Source organism: Megalobrama amblycephala, linkage group LG23 (genome assembly GCF_018812025.1).
Source record: "Megalobrama amblycephala isolate DHTTF-2021 linkage group LG23, ASM1881202v1, whole genome shotgun sequence".
Taxonomy (NCBI): domain Eukaryota; kingdom Metazoa; phylum Chordata; class Actinopteri; order Cypriniformes; family Xenocyprididae; genus Megalobrama; species Megalobrama amblycephala.
The window spans coordinates 6937322-6964355 of NC_063066.1; the positions used below are offsets into that span (position 1 = coordinate 6937322).

The 27034-nt window shown below is 37.1% G+C and overlaps 1 protein-coding gene across 5 annotated transcripts in view; it reads left to right on the forward strand.

The window, feature by feature from the left end:
• The first annotated feature begins 18365 nt into the window (after positions 1-18365).
• The window catches only part of mid2 (midline 2), a 163397-nt gene continuing 154728 nt past the window's right edge, over positions 18366-27034 (forward strand). For all 5 annotated transcript variants that reach the window (XM_048176766.1, XM_048176764.1, XM_048176770.1 and 2 more), the window contains exon 1: positions 18366-18673. The gene's annotated coding sequence lies outside the window, so the exon portion shown is untranslated. The remainder of the gene's footprint in view (positions 18674-27034) is intronic.

Sequence of the window (27034 nt, forward strand, 5' to 3'; positions counted from 1 at the left end):
GCATCTAAAGAGACCAGTTTCATTACAATCGGTTAATATAGTCAAAACTTATTAACATTTTTGTCAATTTTGTTATAACTTTTGACCACAAGGTGGCGCAGTGCCGAAACTTCTCAGGCTCCTTCAGGGCATTGTCCTGATGACCCATGCCAAATTTATGAATTTTGGTCAAACCCATCAGAAGTTATAAGCAAAAATAACAATTTTTCATATCTCCACTCCAGTAGGTGGCGCTGCGCCGAAACACTGTATGATGCCTCAGGTCATGCTTGTGAAGACACATACCAAGTTTGGTCTGAATATGTCAAAGCATTGTAGAGATACAGCTTCAAGAGTAATTTTTGCATCATATCTCAAATTCTTTGCTCCGGCATACGAAAACAGTTTGACATATCGACTTGAAATCCATAACTTTTTGTTGGCATGGTCTGAAGTTGATACGGTTCAATTTTGGTGAAAATCAGAGCAACGGTCTAGGAGGAGTTCGAAAAAGTAGGTTTTTAAAGAAAAACAATATGGCGGACAGGACGTTCAGCCGACTATGGAAAATTTGATATCTATGTTCTCAGCATGACCCACGGAATCTACTGAGACCAGTTTCATTACAATCGGTTAATATAGACAAAAGTTATTAGCATTTTTGTAAATTTTATTATAACTTTTGACCACAGGGTGGCGCTGGTCCGAAACTTCTCAGACTCCTTCAGGACATTGTGCTGATGACCCATACCGAGTTTTGTATCGATATGCTAATGCGTTCGTAAAGTACAGTGTTTTAGCACAAAATTCAAATTGGATGATGGCCAAAATGGCCGATATGGAAAAATTGGATATCATTCGACTCAACATGATGCCCCGAATCTAATAAGACCAAATTTATGATTTTTGGTCAAACCTATCAGAAGTTATAAGCAAAAATATTCATTTTTCATATCTCCACTCCAGTAGGTGGCGCTGCTCCGAAACACTGCATGATGCCTCAGGTCATGCTTGTGATGACATGTACCAAGTTTGGTCTGAATACGATAAAGCAGTGCAGAGATACAGCTTAGAGAGTGTGTTTTACATCATGCCTCAAATTCATTGCTTCGGTATACGAAAATTGTTTGACGTATCAACTTGAAATCCATAACTTTTTGTCGGCATGGTCTGAAGATGATACGGTTCAATTTTGGTGAAAATCGGAGCAACGGTCTAGGAGGAGTTCGAAAAAGTAGGTTTTTAAAGAAAAACAATATGGCGGACAGGAAGTTCAGCCGACTATGGCAAATTTGATATCTGTGTTCTCGGCATGACCCAATGAATCAACAGAGATCAGTTTCATTACAATCGGTTAATACAGTCAAAAGTTATTAGCATTTTTGAAAAATTTGTTATAACTTCTGACCACAAGGTGGCGCTGGTCCGAAACTTCTCAGGCTCCTTCAGGGCATTGTGCTGATGACCCATACCGAGTTTCGTAATGATACGCTAATGCGTTCGTAAAATACAGCATTTTAGCACAAAATTCAAAATGGTCGACGGCCAAAATGGCCGAAGTGGGAAAATTGGATATCATTCGTCTCGGCATGATGCCCCAAATCCAACGAGACCAAATTCATGATTTTTGGACAAAACCATCAGAAGTTATAAGCAAAAATAGCCATTTTTCATATCTCCGCACCACTAGGTGGCGCTGCGCCGAAACGCTGCTTGTTGCCTCAGGTCATGCTTGTGATGACAGGTACCAAGTTTGGTCTGAATACGATAAAGCGTTGCGGAGATACAGCCTTATGTCTATTTTAGCAAGCACTACGTACAATTCGTTCGCGTGTTTTTCGAAAACGGTTTGAGGAATCAACTTGAATTCCATAACTTTTTGTCGGCATGGTCTGACGATGATCTGGTTCAATTTTCGTGAAAATCGGAGTAACGGCCTAGGAGGAGTTCGAAAAAGTACGTTTTTCAGAAAATTCAAAATGGCGGAAAAATTTTCATGACGGAAAATGACGTCATAGGGTGCGTTCGATTCGTCTTGAGCCAAGGAATAAGAGGAAAAAAGAATTGTGTTTCTAGCCCTTATGGTTCAAAAGTTATTAACATAAACATAAGTGCAACTTTGGACAGCTGGTGGCGCTAGAGGGATTGAGTTAGAGACTCCAAATTTGCTATGGGCATAGTTCAGACTGTCCTCTAACTGTGTGCCAAATTTCACAACTTTCCCGCAAGCGGTTCTATGGGCTGCCATAGACTTCAAGAGCGGAAGAAGAAACGGAAGAAGAATAATAATAAGCGTACGGAACGCCAACAGATACAATAGGTGCCTAAGCACCTTCGGTGCTTGGCCCCTAATAAGCGTACGGAACGCCAACAATAACAATAGGTGCCTAAGCACCTTCGGTGCTTGGCCCCTAATTATTGCACAACCACCCAATAGGTGGTGATGTGCACCAAGTAGGTTATGTAAATCGCCATTAAACAAAAGAAGAAGAATGAAGTAGAATGGCGCGCTTTTTCTTAGCGTCTGTTTCCACGGTGAATCATCGATTCGTCGCTCTGTTGAGAATGTCTTGTGTGTTAACCGGGAACATACCCTGCATCCCAATGTGCATACTATCCACCCTATCCGCCCTAAATAGTATTGAATATTACTAGTGTTACATACTATTTAGGATGGATAGTATGCACATTGAGACGCAGGCATACTCTGGGTTGGCTGAACTTATTCCCGGATGCATTTTTGGAACCAGCATACCTATAAGCAAGGTTTGGGTTAATCAACCGAGAGTTCAGGGTATATGTGACAGTAAGTTAACCCTGCTTTCTGGAATACACCCCAGAACTACCACAGTTAAAACTAGGAGATGCATACCAAGGGTATGTTTACACAACAATGATGTATGACTAAATATCGTCGTCAACGAACCTTTATCACGTGACGAAAACGAGATGAGACGCAACATAAATGCTGGTCATGTGACGATGACTATAATTAAATGTATAATGCAATGTTGACGAATAAAAACGAGACTAAATGTGGTTTACAAAATAAAAACTATGCTAGAATGTCTCTTCATTTTCATTGACCAAAACGAGACGAGACGAAATGTTATAACGTTATTTCGTCTCCTTTAGTCACGTTATGTTATTATTATTATTTTGCAGTATTACTGTTTCCTGTGTCTCACTTCAGGGGCTGCATCAGGTCGCACTGCGCAGACGCAGGCGACGTCACTTCCTCTGACATGGAGAAAGGGACCGATATGTAGGTAAATATGTAGATTTCACGTGCTCATAACTTAATGAAAAATGCACAGATCATAGAAAATGCACATCATTATTTAAAGCAGATTCTTACAATTAAAATGAATCCAAAATCAACATAATATATTGCGTTGATCACAAGACTATCACAATACTACTCATGGAATGATTTGACATACTTAGCTAAAAACATGTCTCTCTCTTTATATTTTCTAAAATATTAAAAAGTGTTCTATCAAATGATACCTACCTTTTGACTCTCCTTGCTACAGTTTTGGAGTTATTTTACTTTTTTGTGTGTCGCTCAGAAAAGAAAAAAAAAACCCTCTAAAAAAGCCTTCAGGTCTTAAAGGGTTAAGAGACATCTCAAAGCATTATAAGGTATTATCTATAAGGTAACAATAATATAATAAGATAACCTTGTTTGAAATGGGTTTAGCTAAAAAATTTTTAGTTTTGTCTATAATACTAGGTACAATAATATATAGACTGGGTTCAATAGAATTGCATTACTAAAAAGAGACTAAAATACAATTTTAATTGACTAAAACTAGACGAAAATAGTCATGAATAATTCTGAATAAAATGCTCAGACTTTTAGTCGACTGAAACTTGACTAGACTAAAAAGAGTATGAACGTGACTAAAACTAATAAAAACTAAAATGACAGCTTGACACAAAGACTAGACTAAAACTAAAATTAAAACAGGCCGCCAAAAACAACACTACAACGATGTACTAAAAACAGAAAATCTTTTCCTTTGTCTTTTTTGCGTCCAGACAACAACATTGTCAAAATGATCCCCGTTCATACAGATCCATGAAAAGGATAAAAACGCTGTATTATGCATTAAAAAAATCTGTATTGTAAAATGTGCTATATAAATAAAGGTGACTTGACTTTTCATTTGATGCGAGTTTAGTTTATGTCGTTCATTCTCAGAGGAAACCTATCATTCTCACCAAATTCACGTTTTGTTTGAGTTTCCTTGTCAAGCTGCATGTGTGCTAGAGCATCCAGACTGTTTGGGAGTATCCTGCAATTCTCTTGTCTCATTGAAAAGGAAAGAGCCTTAGCTGTAATTCTTTCTGTCCTAAGCTATTGATTCTTGATTTTGCATTTAGAGCCAGTTGCTAATAATAGAAAAACTAACACTACCACAGCACAATGCCTTCTGTTTTACTACTTTTCTTTTGTTTGTTCTTTACTATGTGTGGAAGTTTGTTTGGAAATGTGAGCATTCTCACGACTCTCCTGAGTGCTGATTGATTGAAAAGAGAAGAGCAGAGCTGTAGAGATCAATATTAATAGTTTATTTTAGTATTCAGTTTAGTACTTTTAGTATTCAGATATTATATTATATTATATTATATTATATTATATTATATTATATTATATTATATTATATTATATTATATTATATTAATGTATGTGTTAGACAATGTTTTGCCATTTACTCAGTATCCATAAGTAATACTTTAGCTTTTTCATGCTCAATTTCTCTTCTGTAGCGTAATGAAAAAGTTGTTTCCTGTGTACGGAGCAGTAATGGTTTGTTTGCCTTGAGTGCATAAACATTTCCTTAGAGGTCTAAAGGCTTCTACTGCACTTGCTTCTACTAAAAAGCTTAGCATGGGTCACATATCTAACTGAATCTCAAAGCCCACGCAAACAGTGCAGACTTTCCATGAGGGACAAATAAATTTAACATGCAAAGAGTAAAGTGAAGCCATGCAAACATGCATGCACACATTCTGTGCAATGAAAAAAAAAAAAAAAGCCTTTTTAGTCATTATTATTATTGCACCTAAGAATAAATATTCTTATTACACCTTTGCTTTGCCTCTTAGTTTCTTTTTTGCTCTAGGAATGTAAGCTAGAAAAACAGAGAGACCCTCACTGAGGCCAGAGGGGTGCACGTCTCTTCTGAGAGCTAACTTTAGTTGAGTCTGTGTGATGTGTCCATAGCTGCCACGAATCTGACCGGAGGTCAGTTCAAGACAATCCTCTTAGCTCCCTGCTGGGGGTCTGATCCTTTATTAGCATTGGTGACATTCTAGACACAAGACGAGAGTTTGAAAAGGGGACAGACGCTCTGAGGGTCACAGCTACAGCTGCATGTGCTCTGCTGTCACATTATGAGAAGACGCTCTAATTAGGTCAGTGGTGAAACTGCTAACGGTGCCGCTAACTCTAGACAGAATTAGTCATGACTACAATCCTCTGGTATGTGTGAATGGCATCTTTAGCCAACATGAACAGACATCATGTTAGTGTTTTCCAGTGTGGTTGGATGGAACATAGCAGCGTGTTTCAAGGCAAAGGTGTCTTAAAAACATTGTCACTTTACGCCTATGTGAAGCCACTGTGATCTATAGTTGTTACACACCCAGTGCTGTAAATAAAGTTTATTAGCATAACTCTCTTTTGCTTTGGCATGCTTTTTTTTTTTTTTTTAGTGGTTGTCACTCTGCACAGTCTACCTGAGCAGATGCTTGTCATTTAGAGAAAGATTATTTGTATAGAAATTAAAATGTTTTCACACTGCTAGTTCATTTGTGGATTGTCAAAAGCATGAAAAATATGACAGTTTTGTGAACTATTTCTTACATTTAGTGCTTCTAAAAATTAAAAAGAAAAAGTGTACTGCACATGATGTATGAATGCAAATTATGATATTGAAAATCCAACCTGCTTTTTTGTTATATAAATTCTTAGTGCAAAACCGTTCAAAAACACTGACTGAACCATTCAGGACTAAAAAAAACACCAAACACCTGTTGCTTTGATTGGAACTCTTTTCTTTAGCACCTGTGATTATTACCTGCGGCACTTGACTTTCTTTCAAAGTTTGGGGTCAGTATTTATTTATTTATTTATTTATTTTTAGAAATAAACACTTTTCAAGGACACATTAAATTGCTCAGAAGTGGCAGTAAAAAACAATTATAATGTTACACTCTTAGAAGAAAAGGTTCTATACAGAACATTTAAAGGGTTTTGTCAGGTGCTTCATATAGCCTATAGAACCTATTTAGATTTAGTTAATTTTATTTTAACTCGGTTTTTTAATTTTAATTAAATTTTATGAAAGAAACAACTTGAAAATATACTATTTCTCCTTACATAGAACTTTTTGGCAATAAGAGTTTTAAAAATTTTAAATTCAAGAACCCTTTTATATGGAACCGCACTGAATCTTTTTTTTTTTTTTTCAATGAGCATACAAAAGATTATTTTTCTGAGCTGTCTTTGTAAATATTGTATATGTGACCTTGGACCACAGAACCAGTCATAAGTTGCATTGGTATATTTGTAGCAATAGCCAACAGTACATTGTATGGGTCAAAATTATCGATTTTTCTTTTATGCCAAAAATCATTAGGATATTAAGTAAATATAACATGATATGAACATATTTTGTACATTTTCTACTGTAAATATATCAAAAATTTATTTTTGTAAGTAATATGCATTGCTAAGGACTTCATTTGCTACAACTTTCAATGCTATTTTCTCAATATTTACATTTTTTTGCACCCTCAGATTCCAGATTTTCAAATAGCTGTATCTCGGCCAAATATTGTCCTAACAAACCATACATCAGTAGAAAGCTTATTTATTCAGCTTTCAGATGATGTATAAACCTGAATTTCAAAAAATTTACCCTTATGACTGGTTTTGTGGTCCATATGTTTCCTTTTTTTGTACCTTTTTCCTTATAAATACTATTTCCCATGTCTTTAATGTGTAATAATAGCAATTATTATCTTTTAATGTTGCATCCTCCAAACCTTAAAGGGTTAGTTCACCCAAAAATGAAAAAATTCTGTCATTAATTACTCACACTCATGCCGTTCCACACCCGTAAGACCTTTGTTAATCTTCGGAACAAACATTAAGATATTTTAGTTGAAATCCGATGACTCCGTGAGGCCTTCATAGGGAGCAATGACACTTCCTCTCTCAAGATCCATAAAGGTACTAAAAACATATTTAAATCAGTTCATGTGAGTACAGTGGTTCAATATTAATATTATAAAGCGACGAGAATATTTTTGGTGCGCCAAAAAAAAACAAAATAATGACTTATATAGTGATGGCTGATTTCAAAACACTGCTTCATGAAGCTTTGGATCATAAATGAATCAGTGTCGAATCTGCTGTTCGGAGCACCAAAGTCACGTGATTTCAGCCGTTGGCAGTTTGACACGCGATCCGAATCATGATTCGACACAGAAGAATCATAACGCTCCGATGCTTCCTGAAGCAGTGTTTTGAAATCGGCCATCACTAAATAAGTTGTTATTTTGTTTTTTTTGGCGCACCAAAAATATTCTTGTCACTTTATAATATTAATATTGAACCACTGTACTCACATGAACTGATTTAAATATGTTTTTAGTACATTAATGGATCTTGAGAGTGGAAATGTCATTTCTCCCTATGCAGGCCTCACGGAGCCATCGGATTTCAACTAAAATATCTTAATTTGTGTTCGGAAGATGAACGAAGGTCTTATGGGTGTGGAACGACATGAGGGTGACAGAATTTTCATTTTTGGGTGAACTAACCCTTTAACCGCCTCCAAAGCGCCCTTTCACTCGGATATACGTCACAATAAAGAAGAAAATACCATCCCAACTTCCGTGTCATGCCAACTTTAACTGCATTTTTAATAATAAAGCTTGAAGATGCTAGGAGCCCCTAAACATCTGTTTTGGTCTGAGGTGGATTCTCAAATTTGGTTTCTAATGTTATTGGAAATGAAGCACAGTCTGCATGTCATGCACCCTTTGATACAATTCTCTACGGATTTTTCAAGAATCAATACTTTATTTAAACTAAGGGTCATTTCTGTCAACATTTTCCCATCCTTGGTTCTGTCGGCAAGATGTTTTTGTATATCCGACATACAGTATGTATATAGAATGTCTCTGTGCTGCTCTGTATACAGTTTGACCCTTCAGTACGTGAGGTGATGTCTTTATTTTGCCTGAGGTGATATGCCCATGGGCCAGCTAAGAAACATCACGGCACAGTGATAACAGCATACTAGAACAAAGGGTCATGGCACCATGTTTGTACCTGCATATGAAAGCACTTGCTCGACTGTATAGCCCAACTGTTCAAGATATCACATCATGAGACTTTCGGTGCTAGAATAGGCTTTTCCCTGCTTCTTCCTGGAAGACTAGTCTAAATGCATTCCTCTCTTTTGGTGTGCTGAGAGAAGTGACAACACTAAACAATTGGGTATATTTAGCCCCGCTTCCTGCATCCGTATATTTATAGGCTTTAGTTTTTCTGCCTCATGAGAAGCCTAACAGTGCATACATTGGGAGAGTTTGAGGGGTGCCAGTGGGGCCATTACACACTCTGTGGGTGGAGCCAAAATGTTTTAGAATGTGCATACAACAGATTATTAGAAATGTACAAAATAACTATATCAATTTAAAAAAGAAATAAATCCGTATCAGTATGCTAATTTACTTTATTTTTGCATTAAGATTTTTCACCATGCAGCATGTATCTTTAAAAACACTATACATTTAAACCGATCTATAATTAGCAGATCTGAAAATAAATATCGGCTATATTTTAATACTTCACTATCTTATACTGATATTAAATCTACAATTTAGTGTGTAATACTCTTATTCTGTTTCATGTGCAAATACATTTATGATGCAAGTCTATGCAACACGTTTTTGTGGTATAAATGTGGCTGTTGTTCAATGTTAAGATTCAAGAAAAGTCACTATACATAGCTTTCTTTTCATGTCTAGATGCCAAAGGAGGCTTTCATGTTAAACTCTCTCCTATGAGATCCTCACAACTTCCACTGTGTCACAAGATCCCCCTACAAAAGGACTGTCAGTTTCATACATCAGAAAGATAGCATCACATAATTGCTGCCTATTTAAAAAAACATAAAAGTCATCTGACAATTCCAGTGCTTCCTATTCACAGCTGTGTCATAAATCTATGTCTGTCCATCACTGCCACACTCAAGCATTTACAACTCAGAATCAGTGCTAGGTTTTTTACGGGATAGATTTAACAGCTCCGGTTTGTCAAAACAGTGCAGTTACTGACAGTAATTATTCATAAGGCAATGAAGTATGACTTCCACTTATACTGTAGATATCTGCTCCACTCATAGCTGCTGGCAGTCTGATTCTTCCCTTCATTTATTCAGTGACTGAGCTTCAATCTATTTATGAAAGATGAGATTTGTTTTTAAGTTTCTAGACAGTATGTGCCTGTAAGGCATATTGGATATAATGCCTAATTGAGCTCTCTCCAGGTAACTGTTGGACATGTTGAGCTTCATACCAGAACATATGGTGCTGGGAAATGATGAGACACTATATTGTGACTACCAGAGATAAAATGAATGACAATAGCAACAGTTCTGTTTATGCATAATCAGCTGCCAAATTCCTTCTAAGCAAACGCACTTGAAAACTGGTTTAAATAAACTAGATCTTCAGATTTTACAGAAAATGCAAGTGGTGCTTGTCTATGCAAAACTCGCCACCACAATGCAACAGTGTTGTGGGTGATTTCCAGGGTGATGCAATGGATGCTAGTGAGTATAAAAATATCCTGTTAAATTTATGGTTAAAAAAAAGTGCCATATGGTGACAATCAAATGGAATGGCATATTGGTGTTGTAATGTTAACATACCAAACTACTTAAAGGTGTCATTGAATGTTTTTTTACAAGATGTAATATAAGTCTAAGGTGTCCCCTGAATGTGTCTTTTAACTGCCTATTTTGGGGCATAATTAGAAATGCGCCGATTCAGGCTACGGCCCCTTTAATTGCTCGTGCTCTCCGCCCCCTCCCAAGCTCTCGACTCTATCATTGCATAAACAAAGTTCACACAGCTAATATAACCCTCAAAATGGATCTTTACAAAGTGTTTGTCACGCATGCTGCATGCATACATCGGATTATGTGAGTATTGTATTTATTTGGATGTTTACATTTGATTCAGACAGTTTGAGACAGTTATGTAACAGTCGGTGTTATGTTGAGATTCACCTGTTCTTTGGAGGTCTTTTAAACAAATGAGATTTACACAAGGAGGAGGAAACAATGGAGTTTGAGACTCACTGTATGTCATTTCCATGTACTGAACTCTTGTTATTTAACTATGCCAAGGTAAATTCAATTTTTAATTCTAGGGCACCTTTAAACTGTCAAAATATGTTGTCGTTTTTTTTTTTTTTTTATATATACATCTTAAAATGTACTGATGATACAGGTGAGAATAGGCCTGTCCATAAAACATAGCCAATACTTATAGACAGTGCATAGGGTCATACTGTACACACAAGACAAAACATCATAAGGGTAACACACAACACTAAAATAATGCAATAAACATTAACTACATAACAGAAAATGTAACACAAAATATTACTGATACCAAAAATGAGAAGAAACAAAGTTATTTGTAAAAAATATAGTCATATGTAGTGTGTAAAGTAGGGCCTTGTGTTTTTCCTGGTTTTCAGTGTAGTTTTTACTACCAAAAAAAAATCATGAATTCTACAGTATTTTACAGTAAAAAAAAAAAAAAAAAAAAAAAAAATATATATATATATATATATATATATATATATATATACAATGTGATGTTAAAGGGGACCTATAATGCCCCTTTTACAAGATGTAACGTAAGTGTCTGAAGTTTCAGCTTAAAATACCCCACAGATCATTTATTATAGCATGTCCAATTTGCTCCTATTTGGTTGTGAGCAAAAACACACAGTTTTTGTGTGTGTCCGTTTAAATGCAAATGAGCTGCTGCTCCCGGCCCCCTTTCCAGAAGAGGGCGGAGCTTTAACAGCTCGTGCTTCAGTTGCTCAACATCAACAAAGCAGGAGAATCTCACGCAGCCAAAATGAGGATTGTCAGTAACGGTGTTCAGCCTTACATTGTTCAAACCGGAGTCGGACACTGATGGAGAGACTCAGGAAGAAGTTGCAACATTTAGAATGAAACTGGATGTTTCTGAATAGTTAGTGGATAAATTTGTGTAGTTGCTGTGGAGTTGATTCAACTCATCGACTAGCATGTGCCGTCATGTTAATCTTTTGTGCAAATCCAGCGTTGAATTGACCCTAGTTTGTGAAGAATGATGGTAACCAAACAGTTGTGGGGCACCACTGACTTCCATAGTATTGAAAAAAAATCAATGGTAGAAGTCAATGGTGCCCCTCAACTGTCTGGTTATGAACATTCTTCAAAATATCTTTCTTTTGTGTTCAGCAGAACAATTTTTACAGTGTAGGCAATTGTACTGGCCTACGTCAAAGTCCAATTCTAGACACTGGAAGCAGTGATCACCTCCCAAAACTATTTCCCTGTCAGGTCAGATGCAGTCAGAGCAATTTCCAGCCATTCAAAAGGTGACCTTGAGGGCCAGCAGCCAATCACTGAAATGACTGGTCACCATCTGTCTGCCTTAACTATGCCCAAATCTGCTACCTTCCTGACAGTAGAGCCTTTTTCTGATTCTATCGCTTTATTTGCAGCACTGCATGCTGTTAGAACACAGCCTAGTTGGATTTCCAAAATGTGACACTAGACCTGGCCAGATAATCAGTGACCTTTCCAGCGATTTCTATTCTGCCTCCTGCCAAGACAGACAGCAGCTGCTTAGTTATGCAGTCAAGTCAAACCGGATGTTGTCCATGTTCCCAAGCAAATAAGCACAGTATAAGTACACTGATGCTTAGAAACAAGTGCATTTTCGTCATACGTGCTTAAAAATGCATTCCATAGGGTCTCAAAAAGTTTGCATCATACATTTCCATTTTGTTGTAATGAAATTATGCTCCCATCTAGCGCTTTACACGCTTCATATTTCAAAAGACAGATTTCCCAGTGTGATAAGCGATTCAGCAGCACGCTCATAACTGCATGAATCTCACAAACTTGGCAACTAATAAATGCACCCATCTGAATCGCAGAGGCTGACAGTGTCATGTGCTGTGCATGGATATGGATAATGATAGCTGGAGGGGGCCATTTCCAATACCAACAGATGCATGGCTGAGAACAGACCCCAAATGTGGTTCAAAACAACCAGCTTTTTGCAGATGTATGTGAGAAAATTTAGGGATGCCGAGCTCCGCATTTGTAATTTGAACCTCGGACTTGTCTGAAGGTCAAGTTAAGAAGGATGTATTTCCTTGGAAGTAATAATACAGCAAGAAGCTCCTGAATATCTGTTTCCTTCTTTCTAAGTTCAAAGAGAATGAAGCTGCCAACCTCCACACAGCATATTGCAATAATTTAACTGTATGACCTAATATGATTAATAATGTTGAATTATCTCCAGGTATTATTTCAAAAGTATGATAATGCTATATTTGCCTAAAAGAATATTTCTAAATTGCCTCATCTGGGATGTCAAACAGTCACTTAGTGCTAAAAATTATAAATGTATCAGCATCCTGCTCTGTGGAAGCTATACAAGATCTGCTTGCTTTAGCGATACAAAATGTGCTGCTCTCACTTTTTAATTAGTAAAATTCAAAAAGCAATAATCAACTTCTGCTCTCTGGAGGTTGTATTGAAACTGAGCAGTGGGCTCTTTGATGATGAGATAAGAGAAGCATGACAGAAAGGGCTTCAACATTTTTCATTGCTTTATGATCAAAAAAACGAAAGCCCAGGTGGAAACCGTTTTTTCGACTTTTTCCGGAGGCCAGCCAGGTTTAAATGTGAGCAAAATGAAAAAGTAGAAGTTGGACTTGCAAAGGTGAACTGTAGAGAAACGATGAGACAATTAAAATCTCTTTTCGAGTACTCGGAGTTACATTTGCATGCATCATGTCATCTAATGTGTCCACAGTTTGTAATTGTTTAAGTGGTCTTAAGTTTGCCTAGTGCTCTAAAAAGTTTTTGGGCCATTAATAAAGAACAGGGTTATCAGTTACAGAACTTAATTAGGCAGCGTGGTCCATCTGTACGGTGTCTCATCAATTATTGCTCAGAACCTGCCTGAGTCCCCCATTATCCAATAAACTATTTATAAACCTTTAATGATTCACGCTATGAGAAGCGTGATTCATCAGATATTATGCGATCTTATCTTACTCCACTCATCTGAAAATATGTCAAAGAGATCATTTCCTTTTCAATATCAAAGCAGTAATCTGCAATTCCCAATTCCAAACAGAAGGGATTAAAATAGAAACTTGTATGGCACAATTATGAATAAAGAGCTGATTTAATGTCATATGTTTGCTGAAGTAATCTTTTTCCAGCCCTAAAGCTAAGAGGCACTTAAGTAGCTTGTTCAAATAACAATCTAGGATTGTGATATGGTTGAAAACCCCTAAAAAAGCCTTGACTATGAGTTTTGTGGGATTTGAAATCCAAGCCTTTGTTCAGCTAGGATCAGACTGTTGTATTTTTGCTTGGGAGCATGGAGGAAGAAAGCTTTATAGGATTGCTTGGGTAAACCGGGAAGGCGTATGGTCTAGAGTGCCAACTCACCAGAGTATTTCATCAACCCAGTCTTATCTGAGATTACTATGATCCGCTTTTAGGCAATTTTTTTTTTCTTTCTTTCTTTCAATGAAATATTTGAATGGAGTTCACTTGTCCTAAATTCACTTTGCTGGCCAATTCATGATGACAAGGAGGAACTGGCAATTTCATTATGCGGTTGCAGTCAGAGGTTTACAATCAATCTCCAAAGGTGTTTACCATATGTGACACAGATAAATGTGTTTTTATGTATTTAAGCATCAACACGCCCTAGCGCATAGATAACTGGATCATTAGTTTTTCTGCACAGCTTCCTCAGACTCCTGAGTGCCTCCTTAAAAAGTTTCTGTCCTTGTTTGAAAGGGAAACAATAGTGAAGCTTGATATTTGTCAGGCTTTTACTGTCAACAGCTCAATGATAATGAGTTCCTTGGGAAAATGCCACTCCATTGGCTCATCTGGAATAAAGGCTTTTATCATAAGAGTCCAACTGGCAATTATATACCGACCATGGCTATTTCCATGATAGGGGCCATTACACTACATTATAATGCTAGGTAGTAAGCAGTGCACCCACAGTAGTCATTTGCAGATGCAGTTGCCTTGAAAAAGTGCGATTTTATAGTGTTTCGAAGGCTTGTGGCTCATGGGATGCTTGTTTAAAATTCAACATAAGCAATCAGAACAGAATGCTACATCCAATATCCAGGCTTTGCCTTGAGTTTCCTTCGGTACAACACAACCGCAAAGCTCTTGTTTATGCATGCTACATAGAACTACTCCTGACACTCTTTGCAGGATGTGTATGTGGAATCCCAGGATGTGGAAGCACAAATAAAGGTTTAAGATTTAATAATGCGTTTTAAAAGAGTTTAGCTGGGAGCTTAGACACAAATGAAATGAAACAGAAAAATGCCCCTCACTTAGTACTGTAAATGGGCTCTCATTTAAATCGTGTATAAATATTTTAGCAAAGAACTATTGGATCATATCAGGCTGTTTAAACTACCCAAATGTTGAAATGTGTCCTCGAGCTCAGGGTGAAAATGGCTTCTGAAGAATTCATTGCTAAAACGCCATGAGAACTTGGAGGCGAGTCATGACAGCACCACAAAGATTCATCCGCTTCCCACAGCTGCTCTCCATGAGGGTCCCGAGCAACTGAATGAATTGGGATTTCTTCTCAAAAGCAGGCTCCCTTAAGGGATCTCATTTTGTTTGTTGTCCAAACCCTTAGTCACAATGTCATTTTTGTTTTCACGTCAGCTGTTTGCAGCAGGGCACGTAAAACGTCTGCAGTAATCATGTAAGAGGGGAATTGTAAGAACATTTAAATAAAAATGCTGATGTGAGCACTATATGAGAATGAATATTCAGAGATATGGAAAAGGAATAATGTTTAGCAGAAAGAAGTAAAACATCAAAGCATCCCTGTCGTGAAGGGGTTTACAGAGCATTAACCTCTATTAGTCAAGGATAGTCATACTGTGGTAATTGCAATTCCATGTTTTGCTCTCGCTCTGTCATCATTAAAATTTACTAGGAATAAGTAAATCTCAGGCGCCACAAATATTGCATCTCCTTTGAGTGGAAGTTTTGTCACTCCTGTGTAGTTTATTTCACTTAGGTTGTAATGTGAACCGTTATTGTCCTAACATGTGCGATATTTCTCTTCTTGTTATATAATGGTGAATACTCACTGAACTCTGGCAGAAACCTGTGTTCCAAGGAAAGATTTTCCACTTGGAAATCCACGTGTGGAGGAGGCCCAGGGTGGTCAAGTGCCAGAATGTTACTTGAGTTTCTCAGCCCTCAACTCACAGTCTGTATCGAGAAGGTTATGAGACAGACCAAAGTTAGATATTCCATATAAAAACAGTAACAACAATATATGTCCTTATTTACAGCCTCTTGGACTAATTTAGATTTCCCTACCACAGTGTGGTTTTACAAACAATTTAGTCTTAAATAAGTATACTGCAGTCAGCTGATCATCATTGGAAATAAACCAGACAAGGTCATTAGGACAGTATTGAATCCAGGGTATGGCCTGGTCAAGTCAATGCAACTTATATAATTGTATTCATTGCATGCAGGATTAACAGAGTTATATTACTATGTGTAACATATAATTTGTATTTTTAAATAAAGTAAGTAAATTAATGTGATCTGATTGTTATATTCCTGTCATGTAAGATTTTTTTATTATTATTAAATTATAAGATCAGAGGTGCTGCCAATGTGATTTTGCAGCGTTGAGAATTGTAGCCAATCACAGGGATTTCTGTTGAAAATAATGACCAATCAGAGGCATTTGCGTTTACTGCATGTATTTTATTTAATGTTAAAAGCGTGTAACATGACTTTACCTAGCTGGGAGCACTAAATGATATTTAAAAGCAACAACGGATAATTCACCTCAGATCTTGAAATTAAACAATTAAGCAAGAACGTTCAACATGTGGACAAACTGTTCTATGACAAAGATTGTTTTAGTAGCTCAGTGTGTATTTTAAAGGTGCCCTAGAATCAAAAATTTAATTTACCTTGGCATAGTTAAATAACAAGAGTTCAGTACATGGAAATGACATACAGTGAGTCTCAAACACCATTGTTTCCTCCTTCTTATATAAATCTCATTTGTTTAAAAGACCTCCAAAGAACAGGCGAATCTCAATATAACACCGACTGTTACGTAACAGTCGGGATCATTAATATGTACGCCCCTAATATTTGCATATGCCAGCCCATGTTCAAGGCATTACACAAGGGCAGGACATCTGGATATGCACAGTTGAATCATCAGACTAGGTAGGAAAACCAGGACAATAGCGAAAAATGGCAGATGGAGCAATAATAACTGACATGATCCATGATATCATGATAGTTTTAGTGATATTTGTGAATTGTCTTTCTAAATGTTTCGTTAGCATGTTGCTAATGTACTGTTAAATGTGGTTAAAGTTACCATCATTTCTTACTGTATTCATGGAGACAAGAGCTGTCGTTATTTTCATTATTAAACACTTGCAGTCTGTATAATTCATAAACACAACTTCATTCTTTATAAATCTCTCCAACAGTGTAGCATTAGCCGTTAGCCACAGAGCACAGCCTCAAATTCATTCAGAATTAAATGTAAACATCCAAATAAATACAAAACTCACATAATCCGATGTATGCATGCAGTATGTATGACGAACACTTTGTAAAGATCCATTTTGAGGGTTATATTAGCTGTGTGAACTTTGTTTATGCAATGATAGAGTCGAGAGCTCGGGAGGGGGCGGAGAGCATGAGCAATTTAAGGGGCCGCAGCCTGAATCGGCGCATTTCTAATTATGCCCCAAAATAGGCAGTTAAAAAAAATTAATTTAAAAAAATCTATGGGGTATTTTGAGCTGAAACTTCACAGACACATTCAGGGGACACCTTAGACTTATATTACATCTCGTAAAAAACGTTCGATGGCACCTTTAAATAATGTTTAAATTGTGTAATATATGTGAATTTGATTATGTATTTATCCATTTCCTTGCGATTGTCATTAAGTTTAATCATGCAAATACCGTGAAAGCCCGCCCACACTGTGTTCTGATTGGCTGTGGTTTTTGATTGATTGACTTTTTTGATTGATTGACATGAACAAAAATGTTTTTGGTTATATATTAAAAATAACACTGAAATTGGATAATATTCATACTTTTTGTGAAGAAAGTGGGACTGTCACGTTGAAGTATCTTTTGGCGAAATGACGCCACTGCTTGAATCAATGAAATATTGATTTCAGATGAAATTATTTTATGTGAGAGACTTGACTCCTGAGGTATCTGTCCATTTCATCTTACAACTTACAAGAATATCCTGTTATAATGAAAATGGACAAACCCTTTAGTTATTTCAACTAATAACTATTGTTATTTATTTATTGACACTATTAAAAAGTATGGTTACCAGGATAAATTTCCATAAGAGTGTAAAGTCAGGGAATCAAATGGTTAATGGGATTTCTGTATGGAAGCAATCTGTTCATTTAACATAATCAAAAAGTTTTCCTTTATCTGCAATATGTTTGTGATATTTAAATCAATAACGAAGCGATATAACTGTATGGCCATCCGGAAATGTACAAAAGTGCTGGAGCAGCCTGCTGTTGCCATGGTTACCATCTTTTTGTATTATTATTATTTATCAGGTGAAAATGTGAGCTTTGGCTAACTTTTAATCTAACTTTTTTTTTTTTTTTGGGTTAGAGAATTTGAAAGGGATATATTGGCCTACTTCTATAAGACTGAATACATAGGCTATTAAAACAGAATTAATATTTCTAAGACTATCTTAGATAGGGTGGTCAGATCCGTCCATACCATAATTCTCAGGCTGAATGTATTTAGTCGATATCTCTGTTTATAACCAGATCGATATCCGTACATGCAGTAACTGATTTCCATGTCAATGCTTGTCAAATGGTTTCCATTGTCCAACGCATTGTGCACATGCCATCAAGAAGGACGCAACACAATCGACAGATCCGAACTCAAGGACGTGTGTACTGCCGGTGTAACCGATCCCAACTGCCGGTGAGGGAGGGATGAGAGCTATTCCCGTGGGATGATCACGTGTCCGTGGGGAGTAGTTGTGTGTGGAGCCCGTGGAATAGGAGGTGTATCGTCAAGCGCGTCGTTCACACTTGAATGTTACAGTAAGGAAGCTGTCAACATTGAGCTGACACTGTGTTTGCGCGTTTATTGCTTTGCTCAAGGCGAAGGAAAATGATTGGGAATCTTGATTTCCATAAACTTCTGCGCGCATCTCAATCGCAACAAACACACTCAGTGTAATATCAACGCTGCTGTTTACTATTGCAAGAAGATACGCAAAAGAGGAAAAGACTGTCACTACAAATCAAGGTAAGGACACGGATTTCTACAGTTTTATAAGTTTTCGAAACAAAAATTTAAACGAAGCACACCGTTTACTTAATTTCGATAAAGAACTCTTCATTCAGATGTTTACTCTGAATTTAACACCATATCGACATAATCTCTCCGTTTTTATAGTTATACATTATTTGTATGTTCACTAGAATCGTGTGTTTTTCTATAGTTACACTTTACAAAAATGAAAATACAGCAGGTAGCCGACATGTGACTTCTCCGGTGATGAAAGCTTCTGGATAACATGCAAGAACAACATGATCCCATTTCTGCCGGAGTCTCGACTGCTCTGGAGTTTTTGTAAATCTATTTTTCATTTGCTCCATGTAATGTTTGTTTGGATTTTTTAAGATGTCTTGAAAAAAAGATAATGTACAGAAAACACAAGATTGAAAGCACAGAAATGCCATTCACCAGAGTGAGGTGAACTTGCGTTTAATTATGGCTACATTATGTTTACATCATGGCTACATTAGTTCACCAAGAGATATAAATCCTGTCATATTTTTTTCACCCTCATAGAATAAGAGTTAATTCTAGTATAGACCTTACATCTGTGCAGCTAAAGGTGGATTTAAAAAATAAATAACAAAAATCGTGGCTGCTCTTATCATCATTTTGATAGTGACTGAAGTTATAATGCTTCAAATGGCAAATCAGATTATAAAAAGTGGACCATGTGATTTCCAAGTCTTCCAACAGGAGGAAATTAAAATTGTTATTCACCTGCTTGTACACTCGTTATTGAGGTGCATTATGAAACTGAATGAGTGCAATCGATAATGGTTTCAGACTGCACTACAAATGGCCGTCCTGTCAAAAAGGGCACTTTATAAGGTTGTTGGGAGTGATTTTGAATACATCAACTTTCAGGCTGAAAAATTCAGTCTGCCTGTTAATTGTTTTCATATATAGGACCCCACAAGGGGTAGCTGTTTGTAATGCCTGATCAAACAAAAACATAATGCACAGAAAAACGTATAACTGAACATTTGTGAATAAGCTAAGGTACCAGACCAATCAGCTAGTGTTATGCTAAACTAGTACATTCATTGAATAGTGGCGAATGTTTTTGTATTTTTGCTTATGTGTTCCAGGGTAAATGTAAATGATGATACTTTATACTGTACCTTGGGCAGCTTCAGTGGATATTGTGTTTGTCTGTATCTTAAGCAAAATTGACATCCTTTGTTCCCATGGCAGAGATATCAGAACTGTGTGGAGGTGTACCTGCCCTTAGCGATGAGGAAGCATATTCCACGCCCCCGTGTTGAAAATGTCTGTTTTCTCATTCAGAGCAGTTCATGTGGGGTGTTTGTTTTTCATCTCATACCACATATGAATATATAATATAGGTTACGATGCATTGTTGTGCACTGCAGGGCTATTTTTGTGCTATTTCTTCATAAAAGTACTGTCATCCCCATAGTAACACTGAGCTTATTGTATATCCACAGGGGGCTGACATCTATGTCACCGACTGTGCTGTCAGCACTGATATGACATTCATGTGGTTGGATGCATTTCAGGCATAATAGTTTACAGTGAAGCTTTTCAGATGGAAACAGTCCTTAAAGCTTTTTAGGAAGAACAGAGTTAGTTTTGTGATGATAATAATATGAGTTGTTCATATGATATGTTTGTTCTTGAGGAAGTGACTCTTTTAGAATGGGAGGTATCATGTTGGCAGTCTAAGATGCGGTTAAAAGGTGCACAGAACTGCTGTTGAAAAGAGCTTCGGTGTTGTTTCAGCCTTTCTTCTGTTTATGCTGAGTAGTCTCAACTTCCTGCCAGTATTGTAGGGCATTCTTAAACTAGCAACAAACATCCAATTTAGACCACCCTAGGGTTATGTGACACATGAGAAAATCTGTTACCATAAAGGCTTCACTATCAAAAGCCTACTCTGTATTGTCTTGTATATTTTTGGAAAAATGAACTCTCATGCCATCTTTCCTTCTCTACCACTGGTGTTTTGCAGCTCCAAAAGGAAGAAAAGTTTCTCGATATTAAAAAGCACAGAAGGTAATTTTCCATGGCTGACCTGCTGTGCCAAATGTATTTCTTGAGGCTATGTACTATTCTTATCTCAGGCAGGGCAGCCTGAGAAAGGTTGCTGAAGAGCTGGAGGATATATCTGCAGAAAATATTGAGATATGTCTTAGATATGATTCCATGATGCCAGGAATCTGTTGGAGATTGGGAAGGGGGTCCATTAATGTTGTTAGCTTCTCGTCAGGGGTCTAGGATTCAATTAGAGAGTCCTGCATTCATGCCAGCACAGGCCTAAAGGTTGATTTATAATAAGCATTTCTAGTTAACTGTATCAATGAGGCGAGATCACTTGGTGATTTGACAATGACGCCTCTTGCGTATGATGATCACAGCAACATGCGTATGACTCATATCTTTTACTCTAGCCTTATCTTTCTCTTGATAATCTTTGTAGCGTATAGTATGTGATGTCACACTGATTTAGTGTTCATATTGTGGTTTTCGGTTATACTTAGTGTGCTGATTTAAACTCTCCTTCTGTTTTCACCCTGTATGTTGAGCTTTCACTGAATGATGACTCAATGGAGCTGGCTGCATGGCAGGTCATCTCATAATGCACACAGCTTTTTCTAGGAGAGCCTTCAAATAATGCAGCACTGTTGAAATGGGTATGACTAATTTTGTTTTGAGCCAGAGTCAAGACGAGGTGAAGCTGTGCTTTTGAGAGCAGTTCACAAATGCCCAGAGCTGGCCAAGATCCATATTGAGTTTTGGGAATAAAGCCCCTCATGGCAAAAAAAAAAAAAAAAACTCATTCTGATGTGACTTTCGTTCCACTTTTTAGTGGATTCAAATAAGTATATGTTTTATAAAGTGCCATTCAATACAGTCTAAAGTTTTAAAGAAACATATTTAGTTAAAAATAAAAGATTCAATTTAGAACCAAATAGGGTTTTATAGCCTGATTCCACTGGAGAACCTTTTAAAATTAACGAAAAAACTTTTTATTCTCTATTTCTTTAGAAAAGAGCTTTGAGGAACCTAAAAAGCAACAAAATTATCTGAAGCATCTGTATCAAAAGAATTTGAATATCCAAACTAACAAATAGCCAACTTGTGAACAAGGTGTTGCAAAGACCATTTTAAGAACCTTAATTTAATTTTATTTATATAATGGATTCATGGATTTACATTAGGGCTGGGCGATATATCACATGCGATTGTCACGCGCATTTCGTCAGTAAAGCCGGTTCCCTGATTACCGCTAAATCGCCGTCACCTGCTTTCAAATGGAGCGGCATTTAATAGACAGAGCCGTAGTTCACTGACAAGCTACGCAATATTGCGTTCATTATCGAAGGCGATTCATCTGCAATAATGAACGCGATATTGCGTAGCTTGTCAGTGATCTACGGTTCTGTCTGTTAAATGCCGCTCCATTTGAAAGCAGGTGATGGCGATTTAGCGGTAATCAGGGAACCGGCTTTACTGACGAAATGCGCGTGACAATCGCATGCGATATATCGCCCAGCCCTAATTTACATATGGACTGCTTTGATGCCATGCTTTTTTGTTGTCAAAATTATCGACCGTGATACCAAGTTGGTACTGAAATTTTTAAAATGTGACGCTTTGAGCACTGTTGAGCGGATTCGTAAACACTTCTGATTGGCAATTGTGTTCATGTGCTCATCAGACATGTCTGTGATTGGCTAATCGACATCAATGACGCTGTGAAGCTTTCAAATTCAAACACTTTTGTGTGCTTTCAACGCTCCCGTATGTTGATCATTGCAGCCAATCACACACATAATGGATGAGCGCATGAACACAATGGTTAGTCAGCGGTGTATACGAATCCACTCAACGGCGCTCAAAGCGTCACATTTTTAAAATTTCAGTACCACACTTAAGGCCCCGATACACTTCAAACAAAGTTCTTTTCCATTCATCGTTTAGGGGTAAAACGAAGTTCGAAATACGTGAGCTGCGATATACTGTAATCGAACATCTGACTCCGCCCACACTGCTGAGAGCGGCGTTTAGATGAATATGTAAATATGTGCTGTGCACTTTCCTCTCAGTAACAAAATAAACACAACAAAAATGAGAAAACAGCAAGCATTTGTATAGATAGATTAAGAAAAGCGTCTGATCATAACAGCATTGGTATGTTAGCACGAGCTCTGCAAATTAGCACTTCACATATTTATACAGCAATTTATCCAATAGATTGCTTAATAGCAAGCAGCTTTACAGTATCAAACATGAAGAACAGTGTCAGTGCCTCATTTCACTAGAAGCTCAACATTTTGTACTATAAAATTCAATAAACTATTCAGTGTGTTCATGTTTTCACCCGCGGAGCTCTTACCTCAACGAACTCTACAGATGAAATGAGTCAGAGAAGAGTTCCACGTGAAAGAAGGCGGAGCCTCGGCGCACACCTCCTATTACGTTACGGATCAATGGAAGTACGAAGGTGTTTTGCAGCTGGAGCAAACTTTTCCTGAGAGTTCGCTTTGGCAAGCCGTTTCGAACTTCCAAAAAGTACACAAAACGAACTTCGTTTAGGCCTGATTTTGTTCGAAATGACGTCACATCAGTTCGTTCTTTGATTTCGTTTGAAGTATATTGGGGCCTTTAAAAATAAATTTTACTCAATTTTTGTTTTTGTTAAAAGTAATTTAACACATAAAAATACTAAACATTTATTTGGAAACTGTCATTATTTCATATAACAAAAAGTCATTTTTATGCCATTTATTAATACCAGTACCTCATAAAAGTGTCATCCTGTCTGTGTGACTTTATACAATTTCCCTTTTCCTTCCGAGACACAGGACATCACCATAAATTGTTCAGTCCTCAGTATGGTGGCAGTTTATCTCACTTTAAAGGATGTGGCGCAGTGTAAGCTGTTATTCAAGACACTTACAACACATTGCATATTGTCATTTTTCTCCTGCTGAAATAATTAACGCCGCTATAAGCTCATTAGCATCAATGCACATTAGTGTCACTGAGATGATTGTCGAGACATTCACCAAACCAGAAAGATTTGCATGTCTCCCAGCATCAAAACATAATGTCAGTCTGCCTCAGCAAACATGAAAGCATTTTCATGAATCCCTAATGGTTGCTGTGGGAAAAAAATTACATGACAAAGGTCAAGACGGATCATGAGACAACCCCAACAGATTCCTTCAGGGACTGGTCATCTTTTTCTATAGTAAACTTTGTGAATCAGCCACTGGATCCTTAGCTAGCTTTAGCTTCATTGTTCACTCAAACAACCCAATAGCCAGCGGCATTCATAAGGTTTTAATTTGTTTGTCTTTCAGTCTATGGCGAACACACCTCTCTCTCCACATAAAACAAACAGACAGTGTTTGACTTCACTTCTTACTTGAATATGGCATTCATTGAAATGTTTTGGAGCATAACTGAGTGTGTGAAACTTTCACAGAAAGTTTGGCAGCAGTTTGAACTAGAACCAGTGTTTTACTCAAAAGTCAAATGTATCACCTTCAGCTGATGGAAGTAGCACAGATGTTGAAACTTGTAATCATCAATGGGAAAGTTTAAACACAATGCTATTGTTCTAGCTGTTTTGTTTGTTGGGAGCCATATAATGCCAGTCAGCGGGGTGGGGTTGTCTAGACTCCAGGGGGGAACATATGTTTGTGTAATGACCAAAATAGTGGACCAAAAGAACAGGTCTCTGACAGCAGATGACCCTTATCCATTGGCCAGCCAACGGCATGTAATTTAGAGTTCTTATGTTATGTGTGGATTAGATGCCATTGGAGCCAGACTTTGATTATTGCACTTTGTCTCAGTCACTAGTTTCCTTCCAGACAGCCTCCTTACAGTGTCTCGGCGTTCATCTGGATAGGGTGAATTCAAGAAAATTGGACCATTTTTCACATGGGGCTCAATAATAAGATTTTTTTGGGCTGGCCAGTGTGGCCAAGTTTTACTTGCCCTGCCAACATGTTTTATTTTAGCAACATATTTGATGTGTCAGATGAGTACAATTATATTTTTTATATAATGCTTGCTGTGTTAAGTATATGCTATTTAATAGCTGGAAACTATACAATTATAAATTGTATATTTCACGTGTGTATACGCTATCATACAAATGTTTTGGGGTTGGTAAGATTTTTTATTGTTTTTGAAAGAAGTTTTTTATGCTCACAGTGACAGCATTTATTGATGTTTAATAAAAAAAAAACCAGTCATATTGTTTAATATTATTATGATTTAAGATATATTTTTTTTATTTTATTGTAATATTTAAAATGTAATTTATTCCTGTGATGGGAAAGCCAATTTTTTTAAGACATTGCTCCAGTCTTAAGTGTCACATGATCCTTCAGAAATCATTCTAATATGCTGATTTGCTAGAATCATTTATTAATATTATCAACGTTGCTTTGTGAAACTGTGATACATAGTTTTTTTTAGGATTCTTTGATGAATATAAAGTTTAAAAGAACAGCATTTATTTGAAATATTATCATTATGTCTTTACAGTCACTTTTTATCAATTTAATACATCCTTGAGTAAAACCAAAGTCCCTTTAAGACAAGTTATTTCACTCAGCGGTCATCTTTGAAATGCCTCTCAGGCATTCGAGTACAGCTCCTATCTCTTTGAATGGGAAAACATCAAATTCTCCAAAGCTGTTTGCCAAGCTTTTGATTAAATTTCATATTTGAAATCACCAATGAAATCTGAGAACTGTCTCATAAATGTTGTTTCTAAACGCTCGAATCATGACAAAAAAAGGCTGGATCAAGCTAATGCACGTGCGCAGTCCTAACTGCACATCTCTTGTGCCTCATTTCGGAGGCGCGCATCTGACTGTTTCTATAGGAACCAGAGCTTGTAACAGCCGCTGCAGTGATGCTATGACTTTACCAATCGGCGGTTGGCTCTTATGTAGAAGGCGGGAATTATTCCGCCATATTGTGCGTTGCACTTTCTCCCATAGTCTTCGGTAAAACTATTAAAAAACTATCAAAAAAGACCTCAAACATTTGAACGGTGTGTACATATATATATATATATATATATATATATATATATATATATATATATATATATATATATATATATATATAGATCAAACCGAGCATCACAACACACTTGTAGCCAATCAGCAGAAGGGGGCGTGTCCACTCATGAGGGGGGAGGAGAGAGAGTGAGCAAGAGAGAGATTTGAAAAAACACTGTAGAAAACAGATGGCTAAGAGACATTACAACACAAAAAAATGTCAGATGAATATAACTGGAAAAAGATGAGTTATGATCAGGCAAGAGCTTTAAGACCCGTATTAATCTTAGAAAAGCTTTCCAGTGCTGGAGAGACTTAAATGGGAAGGCCTGAAAACAGCATGGAAACCTGTTCTTGCATTTTGGGGGTGGAGCAGGGAAGGGAGAGGTGTTTGGGTTGATTTCAAATGTCAACAGTGTTTAGCCTTTCTCAGAAATTGCTTACTGCACCTTTAAGCAACAAATATCTTTAAACCCTGCATTAATCTTAATGTCAAAAAGTTGACAAATATACCCGAATACACCCTTTTCATTGCTTTTATCTGTGCTTGTCCCTATTAAAGTGAGTTTTGTGCTGAAGCCAGCTTTCCAACTTTTCCAGTTGCTGTGTCATTTGTCATATTTTACCTAGCCTTAATTTCACCTGTTGTACGATGTATTACATTTACAGGTTTCTAAAGAATTGAGATCCAACAAGCGAGGGTTTTTCGCCTTTTTCTGCTCATGCATATTTTATGATGCCGTTCTACTAAGCACTCTAGTGATTTGCATTTTGCTGTTCTTGGTTCTGACTGCTGCTTGCCCAAATATTAATTACATGGATAGAGGGTTGAGCAGTTTGTCATAAATACATTTCACGAGACGTCAGGTCACCACTTTCATTTTGGATATTTGCATTCGGAAGAAAACATCCATAAGCTAATTGCTGCGCCCAGATTGGAGCAGTGCTACAAACTTAGAAGGGCGAAAAGTGCTTATTCAGAAAAAAAGAAAGACTAATTACTTTGATGCATCATCACAAATCTCCCGCTGTTCATTTGGACCTTCTTCTCCACCCATTCCTGTCCTGAACATGAACAGGAAATGGACTATGTGCCCACTTCTCTGTTAATGGGAATGGGAAAAGGTTGAGGAGCATACAAATGTATGTAATTAGTCAATGCCAACGCATCATTAAATCCTACAGAGTAAGTCATTAGTTCCCTTACTTCCTTGTTGCCTACATTCACTTATATTTTTCTTCCCACCGCATTACTGGCTTGTAATAAAGTCAT